The sequence below is a fragment of the Chenopodium album genome, chromosome 22 (genome assembly GCF_948465745.1).
Source record: "Chenopodium album chromosome 22, dcCheAlbu1.1, whole genome shotgun sequence".
Lineage (NCBI taxonomy): Eukaryota > Viridiplantae > Streptophyta > Magnoliopsida > Caryophyllales > Amaranthaceae > Chenopodium > Chenopodium album.
This window is the reverse complement of record NC_137855.1, coordinates 13,696,340-13,719,323: the sequence shown is the minus strand read 5'-3', so window position 1 is coordinate 13,719,323 and position 22,984 is coordinate 13,696,340.

Here is a 22,984-nt window from a genome sequence, read left to right as displayed (position 1 = left end):
TAGGGAAAGGAAAAATTGTATTCCCGACAAATTATATATATTTTATTGATTAGTTAAGATTGTACGTATTATATTATTATAATTTTCTTCGTTGAAAATATTTTTGCACAAAATTTTGACACATGATATTATTAATATAAAGAGTAGAAAATTAAAGAATATACATTTGTATATGTTATTAAAATATTTTCTTCTCTAATTGAAATAGACTTTATTGCCAAAATTTATAAAGTTGGAGAAAAAAAAAAGAATGATTATATACAGACAATTCAGTCCTTGGCTAAAAATATTATTCTAATTATATAGTACCTTATATATGGAAAGAAAATATTATATTTATTGAGGTTTGACCAAAAGAAAAATCAAAAAAAGAAAGAAAAAAAAGGCGGGAGAATATTTAATCAGGAGATGATACATGTCATTTCTGATTCGCCTTTTGTATATAGTTATAGATTTGATTGTGCATTAATAATCAACCAATGTAGATTAAACAGGTTTAGGATTAAGTTGATGTATGTATGTTGATCAAAAAGCGCGCATGAATATTAAAAGAATCAAATAGAGGCCTATTTAGGGCGGGTTTGACTTCTCTTAGGTCAATTTCGTACCATCATCCCCAAACATCCAGTCATGGTTCCGGACCACTATGGAGTTAGCAATCTCTGTGATTGTTAATGGGGTGTAACCTTCACACCCGTGAACGGTTTACAAGTTCCTAAAACTTGTTGGCGACTCTTTTTCTCTAGATTCTTTTCCTTGGAGCGCCGCCATGCTTAAAAAATGACACCATAGTAGGGCGGAGTTGAAAAATTCCCTACGGTTTTTGGCGACTCCACTGGGGAGGATTTCTAAATTAATTCCTAATTCGTTTAGCAATTGAGTAGAATGAGAGGATGAGACTTAAAAGATTATTGATATTCATGTGCGTAATTTTGGTTAACATTGTGGCATAAGCATAAAAAGGTACGCATTGGAAAGACCATCCGTAATGCGTCAAAAACATAGGAAATAGAGGTAGGAAAGAACGGAAATATTTTTCACAACTAAAATCGAAAAGACGCTACGAAAAATCGGAAAAAACATCAAAAACTGAAACTGCCGCAAAGCGTCAGACCTATTATGCGGCGACAGTGACCAACGTCGGACGACAATCCTATCGCCGGACGTTAGTCCTTGCCGACCAGCGACAATGTCTGGTGATTTTGCGCCAGCCTTCTGTCTTCGCGTTTTGCCTGATTCTAGCATCGTTTCGACGATTTTATTTCCTGATTAAGTTTTTTCGACCTTTCCGAACCCATATGTGTTTTACATATGGTTTTAGCCCTTGGGAATTCACGCTCCATCCACCCTAAAAACGCTCTGTGCAATAATGGGTGCATCCGAGTTTGTGAATTCACCAAACTATGGAGTTGAGTCTAACTGGCGGGGTCCCGTCCATCGCGCTAACCCTTCTAAGGTAAGGCTTCCGTGCGATGCATCCGGACTCTTAACCATGGACCCTCTTTGACACCAAAATTCTTGACCTTAGAGAACTAGAGCCATGGTTAGGTGGCAAATGATGAGTCTATTTTTTATATATTGTATTCCCCATCCCACGGTCATATTTGTGCTTATTTGAGCTCTGCAGAGCTATTTTTATTACTAATATACGTTTTCTAGTGTTTTTGTAGAGTTGATATTATTTTGTAGGGATTTGCAGAATTATGATAATTCCCGAGCTTATCAAGCCACTACGAAAATATTGGAGTTTGATCATATTTTATGACCGTATGTTAAAAGCCCAAGGCCGAGCTAGATAAAGTTAGTCCGGTGATTAAGGGCTCGATTAAATAAGCAAGCTACGAAGTTCATGTTACTAGTACGGACCAAACAAGTATCATATTTTACTAGATGAGCCAAGTAGAGATTAGAGAGAGGTTTGGGCCTAAAGAAAATGGAAGCCCAATCCCAAGTGATCAGCTATTTTGGCGTGAGAATAGGCGGGCCCGATCGAGAAAGAGTAAACTTTGGGTTGTTGATTTACTTATGTCGGTTATGCGTTTTTGGGGGGCTTCATTATATAAATCCCATTAGTAGGAGAATTGGGAGGAGGTCAGCTTTATTACTTTTCTTTAGTATTAGTTGTAGTTTAGTTTTTGAGGATTTCTAAACCTCTACCTACTTGATACCACTTTGGTCTCTACCAAGTGGGGACCAAGTGTACTTTTGCCGACACTTTTGTCTTTAGTGGTTTGGTTCTTGTTTCAACGTGGATGGTATACCAACAATAGCCAAGTTAAGCTTAGATGGTACTCTTCTTTGATACCTACGAACTCTTAAATGGTATTTCTTTTTAATACCTTCGAATACTTAGATGGTATTTCTTTTTAATACCTTCAGTCTCTTAGATGGTACTTACTATTGATACTATCTAATACCTTTTTAATACCAACGAACACCTTACTGGTACTTACAGACTTTCTATATAATATTATATCAACTAATTTTAACTTGTTTCTTGATTAATGACTTTTATCGGTACTAGTTATCACAACTCTACTACTTATACATCAAAATAAGTTATTTTAACAGTTTAATAGCCCACCATGCTTCGCAATAATTATTATTTAACTAGAGAGTTTTGACCAATACCTGAACTTAGTCGACAATGGAACCTCCGGCGTTCTGAGCTTCCGGCTTTACCTAGGTAGCTAACCTCAACCCTGTCTTCCTTAGATCAGGCTCAGCACAGATCTATTTCGTTTCCTACCTCAGACCGTAATCTCTAACTAAACAATCTTTACTGTGTTTATGATGGAAATATTTAAACAGAAAGATAACTCATTTGATATATAAGGTTCAAGGGGATAACGTTCCCTTCTTGAACTAAACTTTTATTTAATTTGAAAAGATTACAACACTCATATATTACAACACACACACACACAAACTGAAAGCTTAAACAGACATAAGCTGAACTAGAGTTTTCTCTACTTTAAGAGAGATGGAGAACCAATCTGTCTCTTAAGGTGAGTATTTTTCTCTAGAGGACTCTCTATTATTTTCAGAGTAATTCTCTAGCTAACTCTTCCAACTCTGCCTTCACTTCTTGATCTAAGCCCCTTTATATAGGGATACAAAGTTACATAGGATTCCTCTCAAGCAATTCTACACCATTGCTTTTTTACAGAGATATTTTTAGACAGATACCATTAGTAAAACGTGGCTACAGTGAAGATTCCTTGCATTATTGCTGGTGTGGGCTCAGGTTTCCATCCTTCTTTCTTCATAATGGACATACATTTGATTGTCTTCTTCTATTCCGAGATCCATCACACATTTGGCAGCATAGGATTCATCCCACGTGACAAAAATCTCAAATAAGTGCTCTTTTCCCTCTAAGGATAAATATTTTCCAGCTTCAACTTGTTCTAGATAATCATACACTGATTCGCCATGTAATACTCCTTCCTCTAGGTAATTCTTCAACCATTCTGGTGCCACTACAGTAGTATTTCCCACATGTATTATGACTGGTGGTTCTTCCTTTAATGCTATGAACTGGTTAAGATACTGAGCAATATAGAAAAATCCATAAGCTCTTGCTTCTGTAGGATCTTTTACTCGTTTCTGCTGGATACAGATTGGATCTTTGAGTTTGCGATGAACACCTTCAAACATGATCAGGAAATGAGGAGAGCTAATTTTTCCTTCAATCATTTCGATGTTTGCACTTTGTACTTGGACTTGTTCAACTCTTCCTTTGTATCTTGTAGCCTCGTAAATTCTCCTAAAGACATACTTCTGGAATTGTGTGAGTTTTTCAAAGAACGTGGTATTACTATCAGGAAATGGCACAATACTATGGACCATCCCGTAATCCCAAGCTCTGTAGTGCTCCGCTACATAAGGTGCCCTCCATTCAGGTGAATGTGGATGAATTGACACAGTACCCACTCTGGAATTGGTTTTGAACATTATTCTACTTCCCCATAAATCATAGACATCATACATCTTGTATGACCTTGATACGACTAGATCATACCAGAACTTAAAATTATTATCTTGTATTTTATTTAGTATAATATCCTGAATATCAGGAATGAGCCTTAGAATTATGATCATTACTTCATACATTAGGAATCTTCGAACAGCTATATGACAACTTTTAATCAAACCATCTCGGGATCTCTTTTTTGATGAAACGATCATGGCCTCCATCAAGGCCCAAGTGGAGGGTGAAACCCGCTCCATTATCTTATCAGTTTCTTCAATAAGAGTTTTTCTCTCTGCCTCCATCTTTTCAATTTGATGGGCAGGAGGTTTTTCCGATGTCTTGTGCTTCTTCGTCATCAGCCAATTCTCTGGTCAAGCTGTCTGCTAAAGAATTCTTTGTTCCCTGTATATGTTCAACATTAAAAGAGAATTGGTTAAGCCATAATTGCCAACGCAGGAGTCTCCCTTGCGCTTGCATATTAGACAAATTCTTTTTAACAAAACCGAGTATGCCTTTGCAATCTGTTCTTATTAAGAACTGTTTAGGGGCTAAGAAGATTAAGAACTTCTCGATCCCTCTAATAACTGCAAGGATTTCCTTTTGCATTGTAGGATAATTTAACTCAGCTTTATTAAAACTTCCACTGCTATATCTGCAAAGTTTTTCTCCTTCTTTTATTTTTAACACAGCGCTCCAGTGCTCATTACTAGCATCTGTTTCAAGGATTAATTCATCTTCACTGGTAGGTAATGTTAGTACAGGAAGATCTTTACACATAGCTTTTAAATTTTTAACAATTTTAGAATCACAATCCTTCCAGCTCCAAGTTAACTCTTTCTTGAGTTTTTGTTGTAATGGTTTTCTTAATAGAGCAAGATTTTCTATGAAATCAGAAGCATAAGTTAAACATCCTAGAAATCTTTCTAGTTGTTTTCTATCTTCAATTTTATCAGGGAATTTTTCAATCTTTTCTAGGATATGCTTTTGCAATATTATTTGTCCTGCTTTAATTTCTAATCCTAGAAACTCAATTTCTTGTTTAGCATATACACATTTATCTTTTCCAAGGATTATTCCATGTTCAGCACATCTTTGAGTTACAGCTTTAAGATCATTCTTATGCTGTTCTAAATCCTTTGAGAAGATTAAAATATCATCTATGTAAACCAAACAACAATGATTAAGTTCTCTAAAAATATTATCCATTCTTCTCTGAAATATTTGTGGAGCATTTTTTAATCCAAAAGGCATGACTAACCATTCATAATGCCCTTGAGGAGCACTAAATGCAGTTAATGGAATGCTTTCTTCTTCCATTTTAATTTGCCAATAACCACTCTTGCAATCCATTTTAGAAAACCATATGGCTCCTTGTATTCTATTAAATAACACAGTTTTATTGGGAATATAGTAGCCATCAAAAAAGTATTGTCATTTAGTTGTTTGTAATTAATGACCATTCTAGCTTTACCTCGTTTTTCTTCTGCATGGTTTCTAACCATGAATGCTGGACTGTTATGAGGACTCTTGCTATTCCTAATTAACTTCTTATTCAATAATTCTTTTATTTGCTCATCGAACTCTAATATATCTTGGTAGGTATAAACCATTTGTCTTACTCTGATAATCTTATTAGGATTTGTTAAAGTTATCTTAGCAAATGCTTTATCCCTTTCCCAATGCTCTAAAGGATTTGTTGAATATAATTTTTCACATAACTTTTCTTGTTGCTTATTAATTTGATCTATTAATGATGATTCACACTCAGAAATTCTAAGTGCAACCTCTCGTTGTGTAGGTGTAACCCTATCACCACGCTGGCTGCGCGTAAATTCCATAGTTTGATGGGTATAAGCCTTTGATATTTTCTGTATAGGAACAGAATGACCATTAATAGTAAAGATTATCTGATCAATTGTTTGAGTGCATGGGGAGTATAATCTCTGAAAGTTATTTCCTATTATCATATCATGACTTGGCTGATCAGTAGCCCATAAAATAGGAATAACACATCGAACTCCTCCAATTTCTATTTTTAAATCTTCAATTATCTCCGTATGCATCATGACACTATTATTAGCGATTCTAACTTGCATAGGATTTTTAGCCTTTTTCCATAAGAATTCTGGAAATAATGATCTTTTTCCAAAACATGTAGAGCAACCACTATCAATATACGCACATAATTTATATCTATTATAATCTTCGATGCATATATCAATTGGAATATAAATGCTATTAGGATTAGTACTGGTTACTTCATTACAAGCTTTCATTTGCATATTAACTTCATCTTCATATACTGGTTCATTCACAGTTTTAGTCTTATATCCAATTACTTTTCTTTTATCAATAGGATTATTTAAATCTTCATTTAACTCAAAACTAGAACATGATCCCATATCAATGCTATGCCTTGCAGGTTGTTTTAAAGCCTTTTTACTCTCATATTTTTCATTTAGTTTCTTTAGTAAAACTAATATTTCTTCTTCATCTTCTTCTGGCTTCTCATCACATGGTTTCCTTAATTTTATAATCGTAGAGTTTTGCCTACTTAGACTTGGTGTTCTAAAACTCATATTTCTCTGTATCTTAGGTCTCGTAGTTATTCCAATATGGAGTAATCCTGATTCATCAATTAACATTTTACTTGATCTATTACTGACTGCAGGATTCATAAAGAATTCTTCCCAAGTTTTTTCAATTTCGATTTCGTTAGGATTTACTTTTATAGGTGTAATTTTCTTCTTAGGGCCTCCCCCTTGCTCATACTTCTGAGCATCGACTATTTGTTTTTTAAAAGATGTATCTATAGTGTTTACCAACTTATAAACCACCTTCCATTTTAATTGTATGGGTCGTGTTCCTTTATGCATTTTTACTCCTTCTGTTAGTAGTTTGATAGCTAAAAACTTAGACGCAAATGAGTCTTCTAAGCTCACATAATATCTAGGTTCACATATGTAGCTTACCGTTCCTTGACTTAAATTACATGTGATACCACTGATTATTTGATCATAAAATTCTTGATGTCTAACATCACAAATAAAACTTAAGCACTTAACATCTTTGCCAAAGTCTTGTAAAGGAGTTATGTATACTTGTACTGCACCAATACAGATGTAACTATAATTTCCTTTTTCTTTATGTTTTTTAATACTTTTCCAGTTTATGATGTTAATTTCAGCTGCTTTTTGTTCACAATCTTCGATTACTATACTTCCTCCCATTTCTTCACATACATATTTAGTTCTTGTTTTAAAGAAAGAAGTTTTAAATTTATCCTTAGTAATCTGAGGAAAATTCCAGCTTTCTTTGTTTTTCTGGTCTAGGTCATTATCTTCAAATGAATATTCAGCACTTTTTAATTGACCTATAGTCATTTTGCTTTTATCCTCATCATTGTCATCTGATTCTGAGTTTTCTACTTCTTCTACTTCCATCATATTATTTATTTCTTCGTAATTTTCATCTTCAAACTCACTGTCTTCAGGTTCTTCATTATTCTCATTTTCTTCTTCTATTATTTCTACTATTCCTTTATTATTACTTAAAGCTAATTCTAAAGCCTCGTCTTCTGGTATTTCTATGTAATCCCAACTACCTAAGGCTTCCATTAATTTATGATTCGCTTTCTTACATTCATTAGCATAATGTCCTAATTCTCCACAAGACCAACACTTGCATGTTTTCTTCTTCTCAGGACAATATGTTGCTTTTCTGAAAAACCTACTTGGTTTTCTATATTTATGTTTATAGTACTTCTTTTTATAGGTTTCTCCTCTTGATCTGTCAAATTTATTTTTCTTATAATTCCTTCTCTTATTATAGTTTTTTCTTTCACATCCATAGTTATTTGGGAAATCCCAACAAGTGAGAAATTGTCTCTTCATTTGTTGAGTTCCTGCAACTTCTCTACATTTCTTTTCAATCCATTTTCTTAAAAAGGCAATTCTGTTTCCTAGGGCATCTCTAGCTAAGAATTTTTCTTTCCATTCCAGATATTTTTCACTAATTTCTTCATTAAGGGGACTTGGTAATTTATCATAGAACATTCCAAGATTTGTCTCATTTTCTCCAATTTTATAATAATATGTTTCAAATTCCATAATGTAACTCTCAACATATTTCATATTACAGATGGACAAATTACTTAACTTTCTTTGATATTCTATTCGTTTTTCATTAGGATCAGCTCTTGGACCAATGAATTCTAACTCAATGAATTGACATAACTGCCTAAACATTCTAGTAGGAGATTCACTAGTTCTTAATGTAGCTTTGACTTCTTCATCTATTCCATCGTACCAATCTTCTACACAGCCATAAAAACTATGTTCGATATAGTTTAAGAAATTCTCAGAAGTCCAGTCAGTATTCAGGTTGAGTATACTACTCATGCTCTTTTTCCACTGATCTAAAACATTTTGTCTATCTCTTATTTCGTCTAACTTAAGCTTATATCCAGTTTGACTTATGGGTTCAAGAGATACTTCTTCTTGTTTAGGAATTTGATTTGGCATAACCTTGACACTAAACCGGGTAGTTTTCCCTGGTATGTATCTTGGTCGTGTACAACTTCCTTCACCTTGAAATCTAGGTTTTTGGATAACATTATTTACGTTAATGTTTTCATCAATAATTTCTTCTCCCACATCATTATTGTCCATTATTCTTTTACCTAGTTTATTTTCAATCTTTTGTTGGACTACTTCTATGGGTAGAAAATCCAAATCATTTAATTTCATTAATCCCATTTGTTGATATAAGTCTTCTTCTAAAGTAACATAGTTATTTTCTTCTATAGAAGCAATCCCTTTTTTAGAAATTAAATTCATTATTTCATTAAGTTTATTAGGGTCTTCTTCCTTATCGAATAAGACTTGTAACTCTTCAAGTGTTTTCTCCTGAAGATGATGGCTCATTTTTAGTCTCTTGGTTCTTTTCTTGATTATTAATAGGTCTTTTAGGAAATGATACAGTAAACTTCTTATTTTTATCTAGATTTTGAAAAGGATATTTATATTTATATGGAACAATCTTTTCCTTACTAGGTGATACCTCTTTGTTAAACTGATGCCTAACCTCGTTTGTTAAAGCAAGTTGTACTTGTTTAACTTGTTCCTTTAGCTCACTTAAATTTTTATTAATCTCGGATATTTCTGTTGATAGCTTATGCTCACTGCTCATGCAACGACAATGTATACTACCAACTTCTACTTTAAGCTCACCAATTTGATCTACAATATAATTAAGGACTGGGCCAAGATTATTAGAATTTTCTGGAATATGATAGTAATGCTTAAAATCAGGCTTTTTACACTCAGTAGATGGTCTAGTATTCTCCAGTTTTACCTAATTATTACAATCTAATTTAGCTCTTAATAGTATGGCTCTGATACCAAGCGAACGCAGCTAGATACCAACAAAGTTTTAATAGGATATCAACTATGAAGCTAATTACACCAACAAAAATATTTGTTTAAAGTGATACCAACCGTAGTACTATGATGATACCAACAAGTTATAGGATGGTATTTTGATACTACTCAGGATGGTATTGGCTATATCTATCGTTGGCACTCACAGATAAGGTACTTTTTTTTTTTTTTTTTTTTTAAATTACGAAAATGACCTTACTAGAGACCACCTTGGTCTCTAGTTACTTGAGACCAAGAATTTCTCTTAGTTTTTCGCAAATTTTTATTTTAGTTATTAGCTTAGAAATTTTAAGTTGACATTTCTTAGCAGCTTTCATTAGTTAGTTAGTTTTGGATTTTATGACTTTTAGTTTAATTATTTTAGGATTAGATTCTTTAAACGTTGTTTTTCTTTGTTCTTGATTGTTTAACAGTTAATACTTGGTTTTGATGTTACGTTTTACTCCATCCGTCCCTTTATTAGATGCCTATTTCTAGCATTTATTACTCACATAATATAGAGAAGTAGGCATTTAATTAAGGGACGGAGGGAGTACATCTTTGTTTTATTTTTAATTTTGTTTAATTTTTTATTTTTTTTACAATGAGTACATATAAAGAAAAAACAGAAACTAACAAAAGTTAACAACGCACTAAATTATGAAAACCCCCTGACAAGCAGCTGGGAGCAAACTTTATTCGAGCCAAGTTGAAATACTTGAAATCCACACTAGGCTCTCGACAACGCTTTGCACTCACACGAACCACCTGGCAAGCTACAGATGATTTAGCTCGATCCCCAAAAGAACCTTTTTTCCTAAACCGAGGATGAGATATAGATTGTTGATGGCGAAGTTGTTGAGCCGAATATTTGGCAGTGGAATGCAAAGAGGATTATTGAAAACTAGGACCATGTACATCAAAGTCACAAAGGGTAGTCATACATTTCGAACTGTTGTGCGCCACTGGAGCACTTGAGGACTGCAAAATGGGAGCTGGCTGAAACACTGGAATGGGCACCGTTTGCCACTCCTCATCCCAGGATACCTTTAGTGAAGTAATGGTAGAGGACATTGCTACACTAGAATTCTCATCGTGGGAGACCTCTTTCATAATAGAGGTGACCACCTCCTTTGGAGAAGACTGCAATACCGGAACATACGTGGACTGCAAAATGGGAGCCGACAGGAACTCTGAAGTGGGCACCGCCTGTTGCTCCAGTCCACAAGAAACAACTGAAGGAGAAATAGAGGTCTCTGCTTCCCTAGAAACTACGTCTTAGGGAACCTCTGTTTGGATAGAATTTTTACTTGGACAAACCCGAACTGACAATAACGACATAGACTTAGAGTGGTAGAACTGTATGACATTGCCTTGCATAACTTGCTGCAAATTTGAGGAAGAAAGCCGAAGGGATGAACTCGAGCCATGTCGAGAAACAAACTCATGCATACGAGGATCTTCAGCTTCTTGATGAAAAGGTGGTGGAGACTCACAATCCCTATCATTACTAACTGATGTCGAATGGAGATCACATTCCATATCAACACTTACTGAAATCGATGGTGGGAAATTACCTTCCTTATCACCACCAATTGAACCAAGCGATAAAACTGGCTCCGAACCCACAGCTGTTTAGAACACTACATTGAGAATCAGTACTCTGAGCAACCACTTCCGCCACACAACAATCCTTTCGGACCTTACAACCAGTTACACACTCATCGTGAAATTAGGAAGTCTACTCAACTTGGGTAATAGTCTGGACCATCTTACCCTTCTCTTTTTGATCGACCAAAGACGCATCCTATAACAAACCTTCAACACAATGCAATTTTGTTAACACTTCTGTATTGTTTGGATTACCCTTAGAAGCCTTGACTAGATCCTTTCTAGCGGAACGAAGTTTTCCTAATTCTTGAAATGCAGAAGCCCTCCTATATGACAGGAATCAAACTCTAACACGAAATAACAAAACTTAACAACAGCAGAATAATCAAGAAGCTTCAAAGCACAAGCTGCAAGATTAAGATGCAAAGCGAATGCCAAAGTACGAAACGAAGAAAAATCCTCCATAGAACATGGCATAGTAAAACACAAAAATTTACTAGCCAACTCATACTTTGAAAAGGCAAGTTTAAACTTGCCAACCTTAAACAAGGAGTTCCCTTGCTCCTTAAATTCCGAGGATTGAACTACAACATCACTGGGATTATCCATGGAAGAAAGAAGGTGGAAAATAATTTCATCTTGAAAGTCATCTGGAAGATGAAATAAAATGAAGGCTGGAAATAACTTCATACTAAGACCCAAAGCAAGACTAAGAGCATGAAAACCCAAGTAAGAAAACCTTATAACTTTGGAAGAAAGAACTCCACCAAACACTACAACTCAAAACTCTACACAAGAAAGCTGGAAGAATGTCTAGAACATAAACTCACAAAACTCTAAACTGAACAAGAAAAGGTAACTTCTAGAACATAAAACTTATATAACTGTAAAACTAAACCAGAATAGGAAATACGCAAGTTAAAAAATGAACTAAAAGACAAAACCAAAAAATGAAATAAAGAACACAAAGGACACAAACTTAAGGAAACTAACAAGAGTAGAGAAGGAACATATAAATAAAGACACACCCTAAGCTAACCAAAGGACAGAAATCAAGATTTGAACAGATAAACTAAAAGAGCAATAAACAAAGAAAAGGGAACGAAACACGTAGATAGGGGACGCTGCCACAGTGCGAACGAAACCGCCAATCGAACACCCTCGACAACCGGACTGTAAAAGAAACAAAAATAAAAAGAAACAGAGAGTTCAAGCCTCGCCGGCGACGGCTAGGAGAGGGAATGCCGGTCGCCGGTGAGAAAACGATGAGGCTAGAGAGGCGGTGGAAGCGGTAGATGGAGCGGTGAGATATTTAGAGAGAGAGAGAGTTGGTCCTTTTTTTTATTTTTAATTTAGTTCTCTTTTAATTTCTTTCTTATTAGTTTAATATTATTGTTTTTAATTATGTTTAATTTAATTGCTTTGATTAGTTTAGTTTTAATTATGCATGAGTAGTTTAATTGTAGGGTTCTTGGGGATCCATGAATAATATGAAGGGACGATTTATTATTATTGATTTTTAATGTTGTGGTTAATTTCCTATTGATTGTTATAATGCTATTCAATTAGATTTGCGCAGGTTTAATTGTATGAGTTACACAATATTGATTCGAGATTCGACAGATGAGAATTAATATTAAGGCCTAGTTTCAATAGGTAGAATTAATTTATAAATGGTTAAGTCAAGATTCGAGAGATGCGATTTAATACCGCTAAGTTAATTCTGTGATTATAATACGTAGCGAAAGCCCTTTATAATCTGGTTAATTTATGCATTGATAATTGATTGTTGTCTTTCATCCGGAATATTATTTATTGGTGAACCTATGACCCTAGACTTTTTGTTATTGATTATTTCTCTTAGTTTAATTGTTGTCGTAGTATAATTTTCACAAAAATACTCGTTTCTTGATAATTTAGATTATAATAATTTATTAGAAACATGTCCACAGTGAGTCAGTAAACTTATGTAATTGCATAAGTTATTTAAACTCACTTTATTCCAGTATTCCATTCATTTTTCTTGTTCAGCAATAAAATTTCATTTATTTCCTTGTCAATTAATTCATTTTATTGACATATAATTCATTTCGTTCCCAAATCATTAATTTCGTATCACTACTCCAATAAGCCATTTCTTACTCAAAAATATTCCAATGAATTATTTCTAAGCTCTAGGAATCCATGGGAATTATTTTTATTTATTAATGTGATGCCTTATTAAATGTATGGTTGGTTAGCAATTAATAATTGATTGACAAAGCTACAAATTTAGGGAATTATTAGCTCTTGCTATCCCAATTTGTTAGCTTCAAATTTATTGTGTATGATTTAAGGGCGTTAATAAATAGATGAGTGTATACCTTGAGAGCTAACCAAGACCATATTTAATATAGACCCTTGTTTTGAATTCAGGCGAAGAAATATGGTAGGGGGAAGCGGTAACAACAATGATGGAGGAGAGTTGAGTGAGGTAGTGAGGCAATTAGCAGCTGTTGCCCAACAGTTGGCAAGGAATTCAACTAACAATGGGGATGCTCAAGGAGAGCTTTTCAAGAAGGTGGCACAAAGCAAGCCACCAACCTATCAGGGAGAGCCTGACCCTATCATACTGGAAAATTGGTTAAGGGAATTCGAGAAACTGTTTGGGGCAGTTGGGTGCCCAGAAAATTCTAAGGTGGGTTGTGCTACTTATTATCTGAGAGGTGAAGCTGACCTTTGGTGGCAGCAAAACGAAGCTACCATTAAAGCATTACCTGGGTTCAATTGGACTAAGTTCCAAGAGAAAGTGAGAGATAAGTTTTACCCTAGCTTCTTACAGAAGCAGAAGGCTAAGGAATTTTCAAACCTTAAGATGGAAGGGATGTCAGTCACTAAGTACTACACAAAGTTTATCGAGCTGTCTTGTTTTGCTGAGGAGTCTGTCGCTACGGAGAAAGCAAAGGCTAGAAAATTCGAGAGTGGTTTGACTACTAATTTGCAGCTGAAGTTGTGTGGGCAAGTGTTTGAAACATTGGATGAAGTATATGGGAGAGCCGCACACCTTTATGCACTAGAAGTGAAGAAGAAGAAGAAAGAACTAGCTGAAATAGAAGGGAAGGAGAAGAGAAAAGAGGTGGGACAAATTCTGGAAACCAACAGGGTAACCAGAACAATTTTAAGAAGCAGAAATACCACCATAACAACAACTTCCACAACAACAATAATTCCCAAGGTAACAATCGTCAAGGGGGACGAAACTTCAATGGAGGAGCTAGGAACTATCATCAAGGGAATAAAGAATGAAAGGCATTATTTTTGCAAGAGGTGCAAGAATAACCACCCTGGGAAGGATTGTGAAGGTAATTTGGTTACTTGTCGTGCTTGTAATAAGCTGGGACATAGGGAGTACGAGTGTTTCTCCAAAAATCCTAATGAGAATAAATAGAATAATAATTCAGGAGGGTCCCAAAGGAACTTGCAAGGGAACAACAACTTTTCTGGGAATAAGGGAGTGCAGCAGAATGGAGCAAAGGGCAACAACAATAGCAATGGGAATAATCAACAGAAAGGTGGAGCTGCAGGGAAATTGAATGTGATGAGTAGGCATGAGGCCGATTCCACGAAAGATGTCATCACTGGTACTTTTTCTATTAACTCTATTCATGTTAAAGTTTTGTTTGATTTTGGTGCAACTTTTTCTTTTATTTCAAAGACTATTGTTTCGAAACTTAAAGACTGTTTGAAAACAATAGAATTAGTGGACTTGCCTATAACCATTCCCACGGGTGGGGTAGTGAAATGTACCAAAACCTTTAGAAACGTGCCTTTAGAAATTGAAGGAAAAGTATTTCTGTCCGATCTCATCGAGTTTGGATTGAGTGATTTTGATCTCATTCTGGGAATGGATTGGTTGAGCAAGTACAGTGCAGAAATCAGTTGTCGATCGCAAAAAGTAAAAATGAGTACAAGTGAAAATAAGTCAGTGACATATTGGATGCATTGTGAGACCAAGTGCCCAAGGTTGATATCCGTGCTAAAGTTGGCAAAGTACATTAAGAAGGGATACCCCGTGTATTTCTGTAGTGTGAGAAACATGGATCATGAGGAAACAACTAAGCCAGAGGATATAGAAGTGGTGAATGAATTCCTGGATGTGTTTCCAGAGGAGATCCCTGGAATGCCACCTAAGAGGGCAATTGATTTCACAATAGATTTAGTCCCAGGGACAGCACCAATTTCCAAAGCACCATATCGTATGGCACCTGCAGAAATGAGTGAGTTAAAGGAGCAATTGCAGGACTTATTGGAAAAGGGGTACATTAGACCAAGTGCATCACCTTGGGGAGCGCTAGTCTTATTTGTTAAGAAGAAAGATGGAAGTATGAGACTGTATCGATTACAGGGAACTGAATAAGGTAACAATAAAGAACAAGTATCCGTTACCAAGGATTGATGATCTGTTTGATCAACTGAGAGGTGCAACAGTGTTTTCCAAGATTGATTTGAGGTCTGGGTATCATCAATTGAGGATTGCAGATGAAGACATTCCTAAGACTGCATTTAGGACGAGATATGGACACTATGAGTTTACAGTGATGCCATTTGGATTGACAAATGCACCGGCAATCTTTATGGATTTGATGAACAGGGTGTTTCATCAATTTATGGACAAGTTCGTAGTAGTATTTATAGATGACATATTGGTGTATTCAAAGATCAAAGAAGAGCATGTAGAACACCTAAGGGCAATTCTGCAAACACTACGAGAAAACCATCTTTATGCAATGTTCTCTAAGTGTAAGTTTTGGTTGGAGAAGGTAGCATTTCTAGGTCATTTCGTGTCCAAGGATGGAGTGGAAGTAGATCCAGCAAAGATCGAGGCGATGAAGAGTTGGCCTACGCCAAAGACAATATCTAATGTTCGGAGTTTCTTGGGTTTAGCAGGGTACTATAGACGTTTTGTGAAGAATTTTTCGAAGATTGCTAAACCTATGACCACTCTAATGAAGAAAGACAAAACGTTCGAGTGGGATGACAAGTGTGAAGAAGCATTCCAACTCTTGAAACAAAAGTTGATTACAGCACCAGTGCTTACACTGCCTGACGATAGTGGAATCTATGATGTATATAGTGACGCATCCAAGAATGGCTTGGGATGTGTGCTTATGCAAAATGGAAAGGTGATTGCATATGCATCAAGGCAGTTAAAGACTCATGAAGTGAATTACCCAACTCATGACTTGGAATTAGCTGCAATCATTTTTGCTCTAAAGATTTGGCGGCATTACTTATATGGAGTGAAATGTAGGATTTATACAGACCATAAAAGTTTAAAGTATATTTTCACTCAAAGAGATTTAAACTCACGCCAAAGGAGATGGTTGGAATATACGACGGATTATGACTTAGACATACAATATCATGAAGGGAAAGCAAATGTAGTTACGGATGCTCTAAGTCGTAAAACCAACCATGGATTGAATACCTTGGTAGTGGCCGATGAGTTATGTAGAGAAATGAGGAAAATGAATCTAGAAGTTGTAGAATGGGAGTGCCAGCAGGCATACTTGCGAACCTAACTATCCAACCAACAATATTTGATGAGATAAGGGAAAATCAGGCAGGAGATGTGAAGTTGGATAGGATTCGCGAGAAGATAAAACAAGGCAAAGCTACAGATTTTAAAATTCATGAAGATGGGAGTTTAAGGTACAAAGGTCGATGGTGTGTACCATAGAAATGTGAGGAAGTTAAAAGAAAGTTGATGGAAGAGGGTCACATTACACCATACTCAGTGCACCCAGGAGGGGACAAGTTATACAAGGATTTGAAAAAAGTGTATTGGTGGCCTAGAATGAAGAATGAAGTTGCGGAATTTGTAGCGAAGTGCTTGACTTGCCAAAAGGTGAATATAGAGCACAAAAGACCCCAGGGGACTGTGCAATCATTGGAAGTTCCTGGATGGAAGTGGGATTGTATTTCAATGGACTTTGTGACTTGCCTCCCAAAGTCAAAGAATGGACATGACACCGTTTGGGTAGTGGTGGATAAACTTACAAAATCTGCAGTGTTTATACTAATGAAAGAGACTTGGAAGATGGAGCAACTTGCAAAAGCTTACATCAAATATGTTGTGAGGTTACATGGAGTTCCAAAGGATATTGTGTCTGATAGAGATTCTAGGTTTCTTTCGAAATTCTGGAAAAGTGTACAGAAAAACTTTGGTACAACACTTAAGATGAGTACAGTGTTTCACCCTGCCACAGATGGACAAACTAAGAGAACAATTCAAACCTTGGAAGACATGTTAAGAGCTTGTGTTATAGACTTCCAAGGGGGATGGGAAGACAGCTTGGACTTGATTGAGTTTTCCTATAATAATAGTTACCATGCGAACATATGCATGGCTCCATTTGAGGCTTTGTATGGAAGAAAATGTCGCAGTCCAATTTGTTGGAACGAAATAAGTGAAACGATGATTTTAGGGCCTCAAATAATCGAGGATACAGTAAAGCAAGTAAGGGAAATTCAGGCTAAAATTCAAGCAGCTCAAGATCGTCAAAAGAGCTACGCAGATTTGAAGCGTAGAGAAGAGGAATTTGAGGTTGGTGACAAAGTATTGCTGAAGGTGTCACCAATGAAGGGAGTAATGAGATTTGGAAAGAAAGGAAAGCTCAGTCCAAAGTATATTGGTCCATATGAAGTATTAAAAAGGATAGGCAAAGTAGCTTATAGATTGGCCTTACCTATGGAGCTAAGTAAAGTGCATGATGTATTTCATGTATCTCAGTTAAGGAGGTATATCCCTGATAAGTCCCATGTGCTACAACCTGAAACCATTGAGTTAGATCAAAGCTTAACCTATTAGGAAAGACCTGTCAAGATCCTTGACAGTAAAGTGCGTAGTACACGCAATAAGGAAGTTAAGATTGTAAAAGTGCTATGGTTTAACCAGGAATATGAGGAAGCCACTTGGGAAGCCGAGGATGAGATGAAAAAGAAATATCCCGAGTTGTTTGAGGTATGTTGAGTTACGGGAACGTAACTCGTTCTCTTTAAGGGGGGTAGAATGCGGTAGAATTTCGCACTTTTTTCCTATATTTCAGTTATTTTTGTGCTTTTTGCACAATTTCAACAAGTATTTTAAGCAATTGTGATCTCAAAGAGACACAAAAAGGTAAAAGTATGACAAAAAGTACAACAATATTATACAAAGTGAGGAAAAAGTTTGAATTTCGTTACCCAAGTTTCGGGACGAAACTTCTTTTAAGGGGGGTAGACTGTAATACCCCGTATTTTTATACGTATTTTAATTTAAATAAGTATTTTGTAAAGTATTTAAATAATTCGAAATGAATTATTATGGCATTTTAATTATTTATTTTAATAAATTTGAAATATTTTATAAAAGGAAAGTTTTATTTAATTAATTATTTTAATAAGATGGGATTATTTTAGGAAAGTTTTATAAAAGGAAGATTTTATAAAAAGTCAAGTTTTATTAGGAAAGGGATTAGTAAGGATAGAAAGGGAATTCAAGGGTAGGAGGGATTCTAGAGAAAAGGGGTATAAATATTCAACACATGGGCAAATTAAACTTTGCCCAGAGTGGAGAATACCCAAGGTAATTTTCTCTCCCTTCTCCTTTATTTTTCCTTTTCTTTTTCTTTTTCTTTCTTTCTCTTTCCCCTTTGTTGCACGGCCGGCACCACCACCCACGCACCACCGGCCGCCACCACAGCCACCGGCGTAGGCGCCAGCAGCCGCAGCGGCACCGGCAGGGCGCGGCAGCAGCCCAGCCGTGCCGTGGTGGCTGCTGCTTGCGGCTGTTCACCGAAAAAAAAAAAAATTTTAATTCTTTTGTTTTAAATCCTAAAACTAATTATTAATTATGGGTTTTGTGATGATGTTGTGATGTTTGATTTTAAGTATGATGCAAATAAATTTTCAGATTTTAATTTTAATTAAAAAGCCCCAAATTTGAAACCCTAGGTTTGTAAAATAATTGAATATTAAAGGAACATGATCTAGGGTGGTTTAAATCTTTGATTTGAGGGTTTTTTAACATAATTACAGCAATTATAAGTGATTTAATAAAGTTGGAATTTTTGTATATAAGCTATAATTAAGTTTCTTGAAAGGACTTTTAATTACCCATTAATTGGGAATAAAAGTAAGGATTTTAAATTAAATTTCAGCTTATTTTATAGGGTTTATGAGTGATTTAAAGAGTGTATATATTGCTGGAAATTTATATTGAATAGGTAGTAATGCCTCTTTGTAATTTTGGATTGTAGGAGACTTCCAAGTGAGTGATTTTATATAGTCGTGGCGATTTTAAGATCGTATTCAAGGTACGTTCGCGTACTTGGTAATTGTTTGGTGATGTAGGAGCATGCTAAGTTTTGAATAATTGATTCCAAATAGTATCATGATAGGTTTTGATTGGAATTTATTATTTGGTTGATGTTAGTGATTGAATTGTGAAGCATGGATTATTTGTGATGGACTAGTGATTGAGAATAATTATTTTGGCATGTTGTGTATGAACCACACTTTTATTGTTGGCATGATAGAGAGCATGTTTAATTAAACTAAATGTTTAATTGGTTTGGAATATTAAAAAGGAATTTTATTATGGTTCATATAATTTTTATTAATGCTATAAGCATGAGGAAAGAGCTATTTAAGTGTCTATGTACACGAGGAATAAATTGTATGTCGGTGCCTTAGTGCACTTAAGGTGTTTACAACACCGAAGGATAGGAATTTTGGCGCATTATGCGTTTAAGGTGTCTTTGACACCGAGGTAGATTAAAAAGGGTTCAACTATTAAAAGTTATGTGGTCACTAATTATTCAAGAGTTAAATTGATATGTTTGATTGCTTGAATGATTTATTATGATTGATTGTGTTATGGTTTGAGAGTCATCTCAAGTATAAAAATATGTAAACAACGTAAAGTGAAAGAGATTACGCACCAAAACTCTTGGAACGTATATACCTTGAGTATGGACATATGGGGGGAGTTATGGGGTCTTATATTTAACCATGAATTCTACTGGGAGTACAGGACGCTGTATTTTCCTTTTTATTATTATGCGCAGGAATTCTGCCACTTACAAGTGGTTATTTTATACTGGCACGGTTAGCTCCCGTGTTAGTACCCCTTTATTGGGGCAGGTTAGGAGGGAAACCCGTTCGATGCGTAATCAATGCTAAATGAATCAATTAGCTATTTAGTTGAGAGTCATGTTGTATGTTGTATGCTTGTAAACAGGTGCAACAAGGTAAGTTGTGTGTGTTGATAGGTGAAAGCATGTTAGTGTGTTTTATTACGCTTATGTACTCAGCTTTGCTGATTGTGTGTTTGTATATTTGTTTGGATTTGTCTTTACTTTGGCCCTATGATGATCCATTTTTAATGGAGAGTAGTGGAAACTAGTAGAAAGAAGCTTTTCAGGTGATGAGGCGTATTCATGATGGGCATGAGTGAAGAGCGAATCATGCTAGCTTTCCATAAGTTTTATGATGTGTTTATTGCTTTGATTATTTTATTATATTATGTTTGTGAAACAAACGCAAAGGTTTTTAAACTGGTTTGGTTAAATTAGGGCCTACGATGGTTCCAAGTTGTAGGTTGACTTCGTTTTACTTTAGTTTGATTTTACTTTCGTTTGGTTGACTTTTAAAGTTGAGTTGTTTTGAATGTTTTAAAAATAGTCTTCCGCTGTGTGCCTTTGATATTTGCCTTAGCCGTTTTCACGGTGGCAGTAATGTCTTAGATTTTCCTATTTCGTATTTTAAAAAGGGGGAAACAGGTATTTTAAAGAAAAGGAATTTCTAGGGTGTTACACCTGGCCACTAGTAGATCAAAACTTGAGCCACATAGCCCTCTTATGCGATAATTTACTTCCCTATGGGCTAAGCTAACTGGAGTCCTGCACATTGGCTGTCTATGCCCTATCTTTCCACACCCATGACATAATGTGAAAACACCTTCGTATCTTAGCCACACCCAAAGCGCTTTATTCGGCGTGACCTCATAGAAGAAGCCTGGGATCAAAGGTTTTCTTACAGAAATGTCAACCTTAGCCCTCATTACACTATGAGGCCTGTCATCTAGCGAGGACTGATCAAATCTTATGATTCTCCCAACACTTTCCAAAATCCTTCTCGCAACTTGAGGCTTGCATTCTTCAGTTGGAATGCCATCAACTCTTGCCCAAATGGACGCTTCAGAGAAGTCCATTTCCAATACTTTGGATCCCGACATCCAAGCTTTGAAGATGATGAAAGCTCCCTTGTAGGAAGTCGATCCCATCGACATCAGATTATCTCTATCCTCCCAACAAGTGCAAAAGAAGAAGAAAAGGTCTTTGGAGTGACTTACTTTTTGGACAATAATAGCTCTGTTTTTTTTCCAGTCATTATCAACCCAATTTTGTATTTAAATTTCACTAAACTCTCTCACGTCCAGTACCTTAGCTACAATTGCAAGGCTGAATTTATCCACATCTTCTAGGGTATCACATGACTACATGAGAGTTTAGGGATGCCAATACCCATTCTGGATAAATTATTCGGATGGTTTGATGGATTCATATCTAGAAGGATCGAATAGAAAGAATGGAGAGGATATGGAGCGATGAAGAAGAAGAAACAAGATAGAAGGAAAAGCACTGCTTCTCTAGTTAAGCGACTAGAGAGAAAAAATTTGCAACTACTATTGCAACTAACACGGTAGTCGCTAAAAAACCCTTAGTATTGCCGCCAAAAAACACAAGAACACAACTATCAGGTCTATCCCTCCTTATCCACGTACAGTACATACTCTTCTTCCCCAAAAAAAAAATTACTCAAAAAAAAAAAAAAAAAACGAAGGCCAAGTTCAGAACTTCGAATGAAACCCGTCGCCGTCGTCTTCATCTGCCGCCGCTGCGCCACCACATCTCCTCCCAGGTTAGCTACGCATTCTTCCCCTTCCTATCGTCCATTCCATTTTTCTCATATTGCAATTTGCTAATTGCGATTTTAGGGTTATCATTGAGTTTTTTGTCCAATTTTTTTATTTTAATCTGGTTTCCATTGCGAATTGCTTTTAATCTGATTATGGATTGAATTGCGAATTGATTGAATTGATTTTAATCTGGTTTCCATTGCGAATTGCAAATTGATTGAATTGATTTTAATCTGGCTGCCAATTGCGAATTTTAGGGTTATCATTGAAGTCAATTAATGTAAAACCATTCAAAATTGATTAATTATGCAAAAAGCCCTAATTATTTTTAATGTCTTTATGATTTACTATATACTTTGCTTTTAAACTGTCAACTGCGTTGCAAATTAGGCAATATAGGTAATTACTGTAGTTTTTTTTCATCTACAATTCAAGAGATTTAATCTGTATCGCTATTTTTTTTACTATATTTTACCATGTTGTTTGATTATTTTCTGTTGACATACGGTGACACAAATGTGTATACATGATTGAAAATCCCTCCATTTAAATTAGATTGCCCCAACTATTGAGTAGTGGGAAGGATTGTTGACTAGTGGTTGTTAAAATTTACTGCCACTCCAATGCATTTACTCTATGCAGAACTGAATGATGCCAGAATTAATTGTTCCATAACTATATTAGTTATGCCCACGCTTAATGCAGGATGATTTTCAGTATCAGCTTCTTGTGGCTCTTCATTATCTGTGATTAAAACTAAACTTTTGTCTTGCTGCACCAAAGCAAGTATCCTACTTCTTAAAGGAAAGAGTTGACTGTAATTATGCTGATGTGTAGCTGTCAACATGTTTCATTGCTAGGGAAAGAAGAGCTAGTTACTTGAGTTAAAATTCCTAGAAAATTATCTTCAGTCAATATCTCTTAGGTTTCTCATTAGAACTTCAGCTCCTACGCTTTGGAGTTAAGGATTTTGTTAGTTTTTTTCATATACAATCGATATGTTACTTGTGCTAGAAAAGAGTGAAAGAAACGGAG